General features: G+C 44.2%; 1 long non-coding RNA gene across 4 annotated transcripts; it reads right to left on the bottom strand.

Moving 5' to 3' along the window:
- Nucleotides 1–285: 285 nt before the first annotated feature.
- On the bottom strand, nt 286–11,643 carry LOC131583324 (uncharacterized). 4 transcript variants are annotated; one of them, XR_009278491.1, is made up of 5 exons: nt 11,583–11,643; nt 10,498–10,740; nt 8,812–9,244; nt 1,594–1,642; nt 286–739 (listed from the first exon to the last, which is right to left on the bottom strand). It is a non-coding gene; the product is annotated as an uncharacterized LOC131583324 (long non-coding RNA). The 4 variants fall into 4 exon arrangements; XR_009278489.1 differs by lacking the exon at nt 1,594–1,642; XR_009278490.1 differs by lacking the exons at nt 286–739; nt 1,594–1,642 and adding an exon at nt 5,783–6,045 and having other exon boundaries at nt 8,812–8,918.
- Nucleotides 11,644–12,404: the final 761 nt, after the last annotated feature.

The raw sequence follows: 12,404 nt of genomic DNA on the forward strand, positions 1-12,404 counted from the left end.
AAAATATTCCCTCCACCATGCTGAGCACCCAGTTGCTTGGCTGTTGTGACATTGCTGCAATTTCTGGCATGAGGAACAGTGCAAACGGGGTTCCAAAGATTCTTCTTTTGAGGCTGCAAGCGCAGGACCCACATCAAAGCTTGTCTGATGTTTGCTTGGAATGATGGTGTCGGAGGGAGGGGGCCTATCTGCCTGCCATGCCTGGAATATGCGAGTTATTGGCACAGCCCCCAGCTGCACCACAAGCTGTGTGTCAATTAAAACAGGGATCTGGAGAGCAGCAAGCCCAGGCAAGCAGAGATGGGGAGCAAGTTTATTTATTGAGTGATTAAATAGGTAGATGGTCTTCACATGAGGTGGAGAGGAACAACCTGACAAAATTTTCTGTTGCCAATGAAAAGAGGTTCAAGTTCAGCAAGCACAGTCTTATCATTTCTCACTCCCAAGTACATGCCCAGAAACCAGCGTTGCCCTGAGATCTCAGGCTTTTACACAACAATCACAATTTCCAGCCTTGATCCAGACTGCTTTGTAAAAAGCCCAAAACATAGAGCAAATATCTCAGCAGCTCCACTTTAAGCTTTGAGGCTTCTCTTCTTCTACTTGGATGACTTTGCTCTGGGAATAAAAGCAATCATGGCAGCAGAAGGGAAGCCAACACCTTCACGAGCTGATTTTTCCCAGTAGAATTAAGATGTGTCACAGCTTCTCTGCTGCTTGAACTGGTGAAATGGATGCTCTGGGAAGAGAGAGGGAACAGCAGACTCTTATCCCTGCTCCCAATACCTTAAGAAGATGCATGGAGTGTTGCTTGAATAACCTCACATCCACACCAACTCAGGCATGGGTCAGACCACAGCAGCCACCACCAGCCACAGGAGGGGACAAGCAGGGTGGGAATGGGGTCCCCTGTCCATCCCCAGCTGCACACACCCCTTCACGCTACAGGGACAGGAAATTTATGGCTGTGGTTTGGAGGGAGGGAAGGTGCCCATCAGGCAAGAGTTACTGGGCATCAAAGGATTCCTTTAATGGGAAGGAGAGAGGGAATCTGGGCAGGAAAGATTTCAGGACACCAGCAAGCAGCAAAGGGCATCTCATTCAAAAACTGCTCAGCGGTTTCATTGCACAAAGCAAAAATGAAAGACACCCCTTTAAAATACAGTGAAAGGAAAAGCGTGTTGGGGAGGAAAGGGAGGGGCTGAGGAAAGGGATGAGAGCAGCTGGAGAGGAATTCCAGAGGGACAGATAGACAGGCAGTCACAAAGTCTGTTAATTATTTAAAAAATAAACCAACACAGAAAAGGACGTCCTAGGGAGGAGGGGGAGGCAGAACCTCAGGGTACCCATCAATTATGCACAAACCAGCTCAGGGACACTGTGAAAAAGGGTCCTGTGGGCACTGTCACGGAAATGTCACCAGAAGCTGGCCCCAGCCCACCGCCCGTGACACAGCACGGTACCTTCGTGACCCTTTGTTACCCCTGGCTTATTGTGTTGTGCAACTTGAGTTGGTATCCACAAGAGGAAACAAAGGAACACAAAGGCTGGCAGTGCTCTGTGTTTCTGATTGCATTGCAGCCACGTTCTCACCTGGCACTCCCCTGGCACGACACGAACGGGACCGCCTGGAGCCTCCGTCCTGCTTTTTGAAACGGTGACCACAACAAACAAGTGGGTGTTGAATAGAAGCCAACTGCATCCAGGTTGGTGCTGCCAGATCAAGGTAAGCAAAGCTACAAGGCAGGAGGCACAGGAAATAAATCCGCCCTTACTGATCACTTTTCCTGACTGGAGCTTGGATTGATATGGAGCATCTCCTCCAGAGCTGCAGATTCCAAGGTTTTAACAGGATCATGTCACACACACCACTCCTGGGGACTACACAACATGATTTTTCTTGGCTGAGCAGCCACCTACGCTGCTGGCTTTCAGATTTTTTTTTTTTTTCCAAGAGTTCCATTAACAGAAAACCACCAAAATATGACAAAGTGGCAAAAGCATTTCTTCCCAGTTTTAATATTTTTCTTATAACTTGAGCCTTGAAATGATATCCTAATATCTTTAGAAAAGCTCTGGTCCATAAAGTCTGAAGCTTAAGGGAGGAAGAACCATCTCAGGTTCAGAGTGATGATCCTGCATCCTGTGTACACTTCTATTGTTTCTTGGTATGATGAGAAAATATAATATATTCCCTAGAAACCAAAAGCATTAACTTGCCTCATGCACATCATCAAATAGACATTGAACAATAAGAGGTTTGGCTTACAAATGGGTGTTGCTAGAATTCCAGTTTTCATCCTTGTCCTGGTTTTAAACCACAACAAGCTTGTAAGTATGAAGACCCAAAACCTTACAAAATCCTAAGCCACCCAGGTTGTCCTAATTCCTCCTATTCCTCCAGCCTTTGTTTATCCAAAAATGGCTTTTCTTTGCATTGAGCTATTCCTTAAATCCTACAGAAACATGCAGCTTGCAAGCAAGAGGGGTGATGTGTGTTTGATAGAAACCACCCATATAAATGAAACCACAATTTTTGTGATAAATCAGCAGATGGGCAAGCACGCAGAAACTGTATCTGCCATAATGATTTATTTAAAATAAACAAATCCAGCTGTGGTAAAATAACGAGTTCTCTGCAAATGCACACACAAATTCTGGCTATTTCATTATGAACATATTAAATCTAGTCCCTCAACTCCAGCTCTTGATGATAATTAAATACACATAGATGTACTGCAGTGGATTTGCTCCTGGTAATTTGCATAGCAGAAAATAATTACTCTGGCAATTAGATACAGTGCAACGTGCTGCTCCTTTATGTGCACCACAAATTTCTTCTGATGTTTTGGCATCATTCTTTAAGAAATTAATGAAGGTCCCCTTCCTATTAATAGCATACTGCAGTGGGTTTGTGGTGGCTTTGCCTCATGTGTTTGGAATAACTTTTGTCCTTGTTGCTAGGGCTGATGCTTCAAACCTCTTGCTGCCTTTAAATAGCCAGCTCCTTTGCTGGCAGCGGTGTTTTCCATTTGTTAGCTGTTATATTGGTCATTTGTCCAATTGTGCTGCTCTTGTCCAGTGATTGACCACACAGTGCCAGGGCATCCTTCAGTTCAAGGAAAATAATCAGTTTGTTCCCCTGCTGTCCAGGCTTTTTGTCCTGTCATACACAGGGATGATGCATCTCTGACCGAGGAGAAAAGGTGCAGACTTGAATCTGTTTAGGTGAGACTCCTCATCCCAGGCTAAGCTTTGAAGTCCCCAGGTTGAGAAAAGTAGTCCCCAGCCACGTGCAGGAGCAAAAGGGAAGGATTAAATAGAAGAGGAACATCAGGGAAAACAAAGCCACAGAACAGATTTGCAGGTCTGAGTTTTGTACAGCCAGCAAGCTCAGCCTTTTCTTTTCTAAAGGCATTTCCCTTTGAACATTGGTCATGAAAGCCTGTGAGAAAGCCTCCTCTCCCTCTTGAGGCTGCTGCCTGAGCTACAGCTGGCCCTGCCAGCAGCCTTCCCTGCATTTCAACCCCAAGCCTGTGCTGAAAGGGAGGGGATGCCTTAGGTTACTTCCAGCACCTCCGAGTCTCCAGAGGGTATCATAGCTTCATTGTTTAAAGATGGGAGGCATATACAATGAATTTTGATTAATCAAGTCAAGAATTTTGATAAATATTTGAGAACCTGTTTGCTGCCAGTGCACATCTAATAATAAAGGGAGAACAGGGAAACATCAAAGGTAAAACAGACAAAAAAGAAATGTGTGCAAGAAGTGAGACCATCACCATAGGGAGCTTCTCTCCTCATCCAGACAGCTCCTGGTCCCGCTTCCTTATGACCTCAGAGCATTTTTCACTGGTGCTGTCACCACTATTGCCCTATGCAGCCTCAGCTTCTCCCAGCTCTTACCCAAAGCCATTTCTCTCTCCCCGAGCAATGTCCCTCCCTCTTCCCACCCGTGGTCCTTCACACTTTGATTTTGAGTGAGGTTTAGTCTACTTGCACAAACTTCTGAGAGAAGAGATGGCCCAGAAGTGAGGGTGACAGCCTGGGCAGGGGAGGGCCACATTCAATTCTCTCTGCCACTGACTCCTCACCTAACCCTGGACATCCTATTTCACACCTCTTCCTGTCCACCACTGCCTTCTTCAAAGGACTGCTCAGAGATATCTATTAAAAGTTCCAAACACTCTGAACTTGGTGTTACCCACCAGCCACTTCAAAAAATACTGTAAATTTTGGCTGGATATTTATCCTTAGGTGAAACAAATTCTGCCATCATCCACAGCCAGACTGTTCTTCAGCAGATTTGGGCAGGTTTCACCTTCCCCTCCTAAGGGTTAGGGCCAACACTGCAGTCTGACCCAGCTCCCAGGCATTGTGAGATGAACATGCAGAGGTGCTGCAGTTCTCCCACAGTGAGCCCCAAGCCCACCTGGAGCTGGGCAGAGTTGGAAGGGTGGGACACGGCCACCCAGCACCTTCGAGCACTGAGACCCACAGGCTGTTGCTGAGGCGTGAAAAGGAAGAGGAAAAATGCAACAAAAGACAAGAATAAAAAGACTTCCATTCCAAAGCACAATTAGGAAGAATGTACCCCTTTTTCTCAGGGTTAGGCTTTTTTTCTTTTTCTCTCTTTGGCCTGGCTCACGGCTGCCTGCAGATCCCTTTCCTGGTTGCCTAGCAGGGCTAGCATTCATGGCAAGCTGAGGTACACCATGGATGCTCCCTGGAAGCAGGCTGCTATTTCCTACCCAGATGTCTTTTATTTCAGTCAGTGTCATTGCTTGAAGAACAACAACAGCACTTTATTTCCGTGGCTCTCATCTTCAGATAGTCTAGTGACAACCTTGCCTTACCTTCAGCTGTGTTGTACCCTCCATGAATAGCTCATACAGAATAATTCAAAACAAATCAAGAAGGCTAAACCTGTAAATCCTCCCATTCTGCAGGGCCAAAGGGTTATTTTACAAAGCACAAGCACTCAGGCTACACAGTTCTGCTGAAGTGCCCTATAACAGTCAAGAACAGCTGAAGCAATTATCAATGCCCCATCTCCCCCAAAAAGCACAAACTCCAGGGAAGGAATCAATAGGAAAACTTTACAATACAGAGCCCTTAACTCAAGACATGTTTTAGGGACAAAGCCTTTAAAAGGCAGGGGATAAGATGCTAGACTAGGACTTAGGAAAAGACTGAACTCCATCCCTGAATATCTGGCCATGCCATGGATTCGAGGGTTCCCCCGTGCAAAATGTAAGATACTGGTATTTATTTCCTTAATCAAATAATTTGGAGTTCACTGACAGAACAGGCTGAATAAGAACTAAACCTCTGAGCTATTTATACCTTCCTATTATTTAACAGAATAGTTTTAATGCTGAGATGTGCCAGAGCAGACACAGGGATAAAAGCTTCTGCAAACTTCTAACCACAGGCACCACATTTGCAGGATATCTGACAAGAGATGATCCATCTCCTCCTGATTAGTTTTTTAATGGGATTTGTGACATGTCCACTTGTCCAGGCAGGAGAATCAATTTGCTGATTCTTACACTCCCATGTCTCTAAAAACTGCACTTTTTACAAACTGCAAAGGGAAAATGTTCTCCTACACCTGCTGGCTACATGATGGATGGAGAGGCAGTTCAACCTCTCACATTGAATTCTCTCACAATGAATTCTCATTAACAGAATTGGAGTGCAGGTTTCCAAAATACTGCCTGAAAGGTGAAGCCTACCCAAAGCTTTCAAACTTAGAAATTTCACCTTCACAAGCCTGTATTTCACCTGAGATGTTCATGATTTGTCTGTGCCTTTCATCATCATACAAGCACCTAACACTTCTGCCACATAAAACTCTTAAGAATAGGACATAAAGAAATATTGTGATTATAAAACTGATTTATTGTTTACTCTCACAAGGCCTAGTTGTTACTTCCACTGAATTCAATGGGAGTTTTGCCATCAACTTCAATAGGGTGGAGCAGAGCCAGAGACTTTTGTCTGTTAATTCCTTGTGGATCATTTACAGCTTTCCAAGCACCACTGCAAAAATAAACTTCAGATTTTTAAAAAACCACACGCACACACAACAAAAAACTGACTGCAGTTAAAATGTGTATAAAGACCCAAAGAGAACCACTGGCATAATATCCCTACAGTATTTCAGAATAAGTCGTTATTTACTCATTAAATCAGCAAACGACAGCTCCATTTCTCAGGATCAGCAGCGTGTGCATTTCTCACGCCGGCAATCAAATTATTCACAAGCCGTGTTCATAATTTGCTCCTGAATATATGGAAAGTGTAGATAGAATGAGCTGGGCTCAGAGCACAGAGACATGGCCAAAAGTGAGCTGGATAAGTGTCAGTGCTCTGAAGATGCCATGCAAAGACATCCATGCAAGGGAGGGAATATCTTTTTCTGGTGTGCTTCAATTGACCAAGTCTAAGATGCCCAAGGTCCTGGTAAGGGAGAGAGAGCAGGCTACAGAAAACAATCAGCCACATTAAACAGATAAACAGGGAGCCAAAAAAAGGGAGAAAAGGTGAAAACTCACACTCCCTATTTCTTCCGCCATTAAGGTGCCTCTACTCAACGTTAGCATTGAATTTGTGCATTTTTGCACACCATTGTCACATGTTTTCAGACAGAGCACATCTGAAACTAAATATTTTCCCTGCAGAAGCATGGGAAATGTCACTCTCTTCCAAATTTCCACCAAAAAGTCAAAGACTACAGCCCTGGAGTAAAATGGGGCAATGCTCCTGGATGAACCTCCACCATCTTTCTGAACTAATTCTCATGTCAAATGCTTGGGAAAAGTAGGACTAAGACAAAGGGAAGCTGAAAGCCTGGGGCTTGAATGGAAACTATAAAAGGAACAAAAGTAGCAGCAACAAAACTCCAAGGACTCCTTTGGCACCCAAGGAGGAAGCTTAAAATACAGCCAGCATCTCACAGCCTTTTTTCCCTGTCTTCGTCTAAAAAAAAAAGAAAAAAAAAAAAAAAAAGAAAGAAAAGAGACAGCTCTTCGAAACAATCTCTTTCTGTGTAAGCTGTTGCCAGAGTCTGAGAGAATAAGCCAGGGTTTCTGTGCCAGCCCATTCACATGGCCAGGTGAAAAGAAACTCATTCCTTTACAGCCTGTGCTGCCCCACACAACATCTGCTGAGAAAGTGGGATGGGAAACACCAAAAAGGGGAGAAGAGAACAGCCGAGGCCTTCAGGTTAGAAGGGCAGGCTGTTCCCACCAGGGAGTCTCTCTTTCACTCGCAGACAACTGCTGCATTTGACATTTCAATGGGAACTGAGGCAGAGCAGGAGGGAGGGCGATGAAGGAGGGGGCGGTGGGAGAGAACATAAAGGGACCGGAGTGAGAAAGGCTAGGAGACAAAAATTCTGCATCTCTTTCATTTCTGCTTTCAGGGTATTTTTTCTCCCCATAATATGACAGGAGAAAGAGGAGAGTTTCTTTTAAAATCACACAGATAGGCAGAGAGGGTTGGTCCTGCTAAAAACTTCTTCAAGATGAATCAATTTTATGGGGCTTACAGAAAAAAAAAAATTTTTTTTGGTCATCCGTTTTCTTGTTTGTGTTTTCAATGAGAAGGAAAAAGGATTTACATAAAATAAACAAAAAGAATGAATAGCAGCAAACCCTGCCATGGGCACCAACAGTGGATGCTTTTAGAAGAGTTACATGAATATTGTTTCAGTGTTCAGCATTGTCTGAGGGTTCAACACAGACACATTCATCCTGGGAAGTAATTCTGGAGTCCTGATCACTCTATACAAATCCCTCAATGAGAGCTGCATGCTTTTTTAAATATGCTTTATAGAAACTTTCATCCAAACACATCAGAGTAATTTTGTAAAGGCTTCAAAGCAGCCCTGTGCCATGAAAGGGTATTATCTCCATTTTACAGAACAGGAAACTGAGGCCCAGAGGGAATCACGCAGGCAGCATCCAGAAATGAATCACTGGCAAAGCCTGGAATAAAACTGGTTCCCTGGAGCACCACGCTCATCTGCAGTGAATGCAGAAATGGCCTTGGCTAAGTAAGAGTCTCTCTGCTGGGTTTTATGTCAAGCCCAAATATGCAAACCAAAAATAATACAAACAAGGCTCAAACCAAAACAGTGCTTTCATATCTACAATCAGTGGATGTGGACTCGTGGAGAACACCAGTCCATGTGCTGGGAAGCACAGAGGAACATTTCAGGATTTGGAGAGGGGATGTGTGAATGGCCAAGGTAGGAAGATGACAGAGGAGAGCCCAGGAACAGCTTCTCTGAAGGGAAGATCAGGGAGGTTAGGGCAATCCTCAGGACAGTGAGGTAAAACTGGGGGTTCTGCTTCCACAAACCAAAATGGGAAATGAGATATTGCATCCACAGTTCATAGATCACAGCAAATGGTTTGGATTGGAAGTGACCTTAAAGATCATCTTGTTCCAACCTCTCTGCCATGGGCAGAGGCACTTTACCACTAGACCAGGTTACTCCAAGCCTCATCCAGCCTGATTGCTTTTCTCGGTAAGAATTCCTATTAATTCCACTTATGGTCAGTGAGGGAGGCAAAAAACCAGAGTTTGCAGGATTAACACCATGCTCAACACTCAACACATGCTGTGCAGCAGCCAGGGGCGTGTGTTATTTGCTTGGGACGAGGGTCACACGCAGCAGAGAATCTCCAAAAAGCCACAAAGCCCTCAGTGCCAGGGCTATAACTCAGAAGTGAGGATTAAGAGGTTAAAATGCTTTGTGTTCAGCTGGAATCAGTCTAGAGAGAGTTCAGCATCACTTACTCTTTTGTGTGTCAAAAATAGCCAATCTTTGATCCTTCTTGACTGCTGTGACTCAATATTACTTCCTTTCTGTCTCTGCTCCCCTCCACACACATACCAGTGGGCTCCTGTTAAAGGGCCAGTTTGCACTGGGACACATTTGAGGGTGACAAAACAAAGCTTCAGGTGCTTCTCAGTCACCCTGGTCAGGGTGGGATGTGTCATATCACAGTGAGCCAACCTTCTTCCTACCAACCCAGCCTCGTGGCTCTACCCATGGCTCTCCAGGCCTTCCAAACTCTGCAGTGACCATTTTCACTTTTATACATCACTAGCATATGAAAACCCATAAGGTCCACCAGAAGGCATGGAGAGAACTTGATACGTTATTTTGGAGTGGTTTGAGGTTTTGTTTCAAGTCAGAAGACTTCCTACAAACACCTCTATTTTCCATCTGCAAAACAGAAATTAAAAAAAAAAAAAAATCCCACAGAAGCTACACAGAAGTTCCCTGTAGGGAACACAAAGCTGCAAAGTACCAGTAAGAGGTTAAATCTCTCCCTGGTGCCTCACAACCAGCTGTCAGGGAGGAGACAGCAGGAGATAGGAAAAAATGAAAGTCCTTCTCTAACTATAAATAAAGTTGCCCATATTATTATTGCAGTTATAAAGCGGGTTAGGAAAGTTTCCTATATCACAGCATATCCTTTCCCCATCCTTCAATCCCCAGGAGAAGTAAATAATTGAGTGACAACAGAGCAGAGCCACTGAGGGTCTCTCTGAGGACAAGTCCAGAGGACAAATCCATCCATTCTCTTACCATGTGGGGCTGAAGCCACTTCTCTGTGCCCAGCACTGAGAGGCTTCACTGTTCTGCTGCCACGTTTTGTAACACATACTCAGACACCAGATATCCATGGGGTAACGCTGAGTAATGTGCTGGCTGCTATCTGCCTCGCTGAAAGGGGTGATAAGAGTCAGCCAGAGATAGTCCTGCTTCCCAAATTAGATAGCTAAATGACCAGGCCCTGAAAAAAATAACACCACAAGCCCTTCCCCACCATTACCTTTCTACTCACAGATAAGTACTGAGCATTGCTAAGGCAATGTTAACTGCAGCCTCAGCCCTGAGTCTTTAAAAAGTTATGATTCAGACAAGATCATGAAATTGGTTTAGATTTAATGTGACTTTTTCCATTAAAAAGCTCATTTGAATGAGCCTTGGGTTTTCTCCTCGGTGCTGGACTAGAAATGGGTTTTAAAACTGAAAACGTGATCAAGAGACAAGCTGCTGTTCCTGCAGCTGTTGAACTTCAGAGAAATATTTCCATTTGCAGGAAAGGTACAACTTATTCCCAGCCAAGAGATGTGGCGACAACGTGTCTCTGTCAAAAGCATTCCTCAGGCTAAGTGAGGCGTCTTCTCTGCCCTCGGCTCAAGCCAAGTTTTTAAGCCCTAGTTCATATATATTCCCCCCAAAATAACTGCCTTGGAGTCACAGAAGTGTGACTCTGTTAGCTCAAAGCACTGCTTGATGATAAATTTGCTTTGCTGCAGCAGTTGATCCATCTATTCACACCAACAGCTTGTGGGCCCCTTCCAACTCGGGATATTCTCTGATTCTCTGAACTGGTTTTGGCCAATAATTTCTGCCAGAGGTAGGGAAGGTGCCCATGGGGACACTGAGGAGAAGCAATGACATCTTACCCATCACTGCTGGTTGATCCAGGGCACCAGAACCAAGCTCCTGAGATGTTTGGCCACTTATTTGAAATTCCTTCCAGTGCCTGCAGTAGGGGTTTGTCCTAAAAACAATCAGGGAGGGACCTCAGATGGTTCAGGCTGCTTGAAATCTCGTTTATGTCCAAGGTCCTGTCCCCACTGGCTCCTTCCACAGCCAGGAACATAGATGTGCCTCAAGGAAGCACTGAAATAGGGTCAAGGGTTTGTCTGGGGAGGGACGAAAAATAAAATAAAAGAGAAAAAATATCATCCCCACACATGCAAATGGAAAATCATTAAGAACTTGACAATAAAAGTACCCTGGATTTGGAGTTCTGGTGACACTCATCAGCTTTATCTGCCTTGGATATAAAATACTGTAGACCCACAACTCCTAAAAGCAATGAGATGAAAGATCTGGGCTTCTTCACTCACTGAAGACCACATGGATCACAAAGCTGAGATCAGACTTTAGCCAAACCTTCCTGTGAGCACAGGACCATGCATGCACTTCACCTGTGCTGCTATCAGCGAGCTCCTGGAGCAAGGACCATTTCTGTACAGCTCTTAACACCAGCTTAGCACCATTCAATTTTCCATCCCCAAAGGAAAGCTCTGGTTGCCAGGTTAATTCTGGGCAGTGCTGCACCACTGGGAGGCCTGTGAGCTGCAAGCACTGAATTTGGAGACTTCTCTATCTATGGCTCCTTAGTCACACCCTGAGAAGCCAAAGAGGGAAAAAAAACAATCAGAGAAAAAATTTTAAATTAAAAGAAGTCACCTGTATTATGTGCATGGGTACACTGCCTGCTTGCTGCTACAATTAGCAATATTTTCAACTGAATTTAAAGCAGATGAAAGCCCTGAAGGGTAAAACCTGCTAACTCTGCCTCCCACCTACCCACCAGCTCCAGAAATAAATCTTGTGGGTTTGGAAACAGCTCTTTCCCCACCTCTAACCACAGGCTCGACAGTCCCCGCCAAGCCTCTCTATTTCATTAGTTTCTGGATCTTTCACACACACACACACAAGTATTCACACACACTCACAGAGCTGCCCACTTACAAACCTGACAGGTAAAATTATTCCCTCCTTCCCCAGCTCTCCTAATTGCCTCCCTTGGGTTCTTGTGGAGGGCAGACGTCACTGGCTAAATATTAAGTTCATGCAGTGTCACCGTGACGCCTTTCATTAGAGCAATCTCTGCCTCTCAGCTCAGCCTCCACATTACCTCTCATTTCACTGCTAGGACCCACATGCAGCCTGCAACTCTCCAGCCCAGCTTTAAATCATTATGCCAATTGCCCTCAGCCATTTAAAGATAGTTTTCTCAGGGAACCATTTGAAAGTGGATGGTGATTTTTTCTTTTTTAAATGTATTTTTTCTAGACCACGTTTTGTTTTTTTTTTTTTTTTGAAAGCACATTTTTAGATTTGCTTTCTCTTGACAACTTTCTCAGAAATTATTGGTAATTCAAGACCAAATTCATTCAATATCATTAAAACAGAGTCATGATATAAGGATTATTGAAAGCTTTACAATATTTACCATCTTAAATCTTCACTGCTGGAGGCTTGTGATTGCTCCACAGTATCTGCATTTCTTTTCATTCTATTTTTTGGAACAAAAGTGAATTTCATGGTGAATTTTAAAAGTGAGTTTACCCTTCACAAAAGCGTTGTCTTCACAAGCTGCTGTTGTTCATGTCTCCTGAAATCCAAATGAAGATCCATGCCACCTGCAAGGAACAGCAATGACTTTAATTGGATTGTAGGAACTATAAAAGGATAAACAAGCAACAAAAATAATTAGCATCAGCAGCTCCTTTTTTCAAACTGGGACCTGCAACACTTACTCCTGAGTTCAGGATACAAACCAGCTCTCCCCAAA

The sequence above is a fragment of the Poecile atricapillus genome, chromosome 11, assembly GCF_030490865.1.
Source record: "Poecile atricapillus isolate bPoeAtr1 chromosome 11, bPoeAtr1.hap1, whole genome shotgun sequence".
NCBI classification, from domain to species: Eukaryota; Metazoa; Chordata; class Aves; order Passeriformes; family Paridae; genus Poecile; species Poecile atricapillus.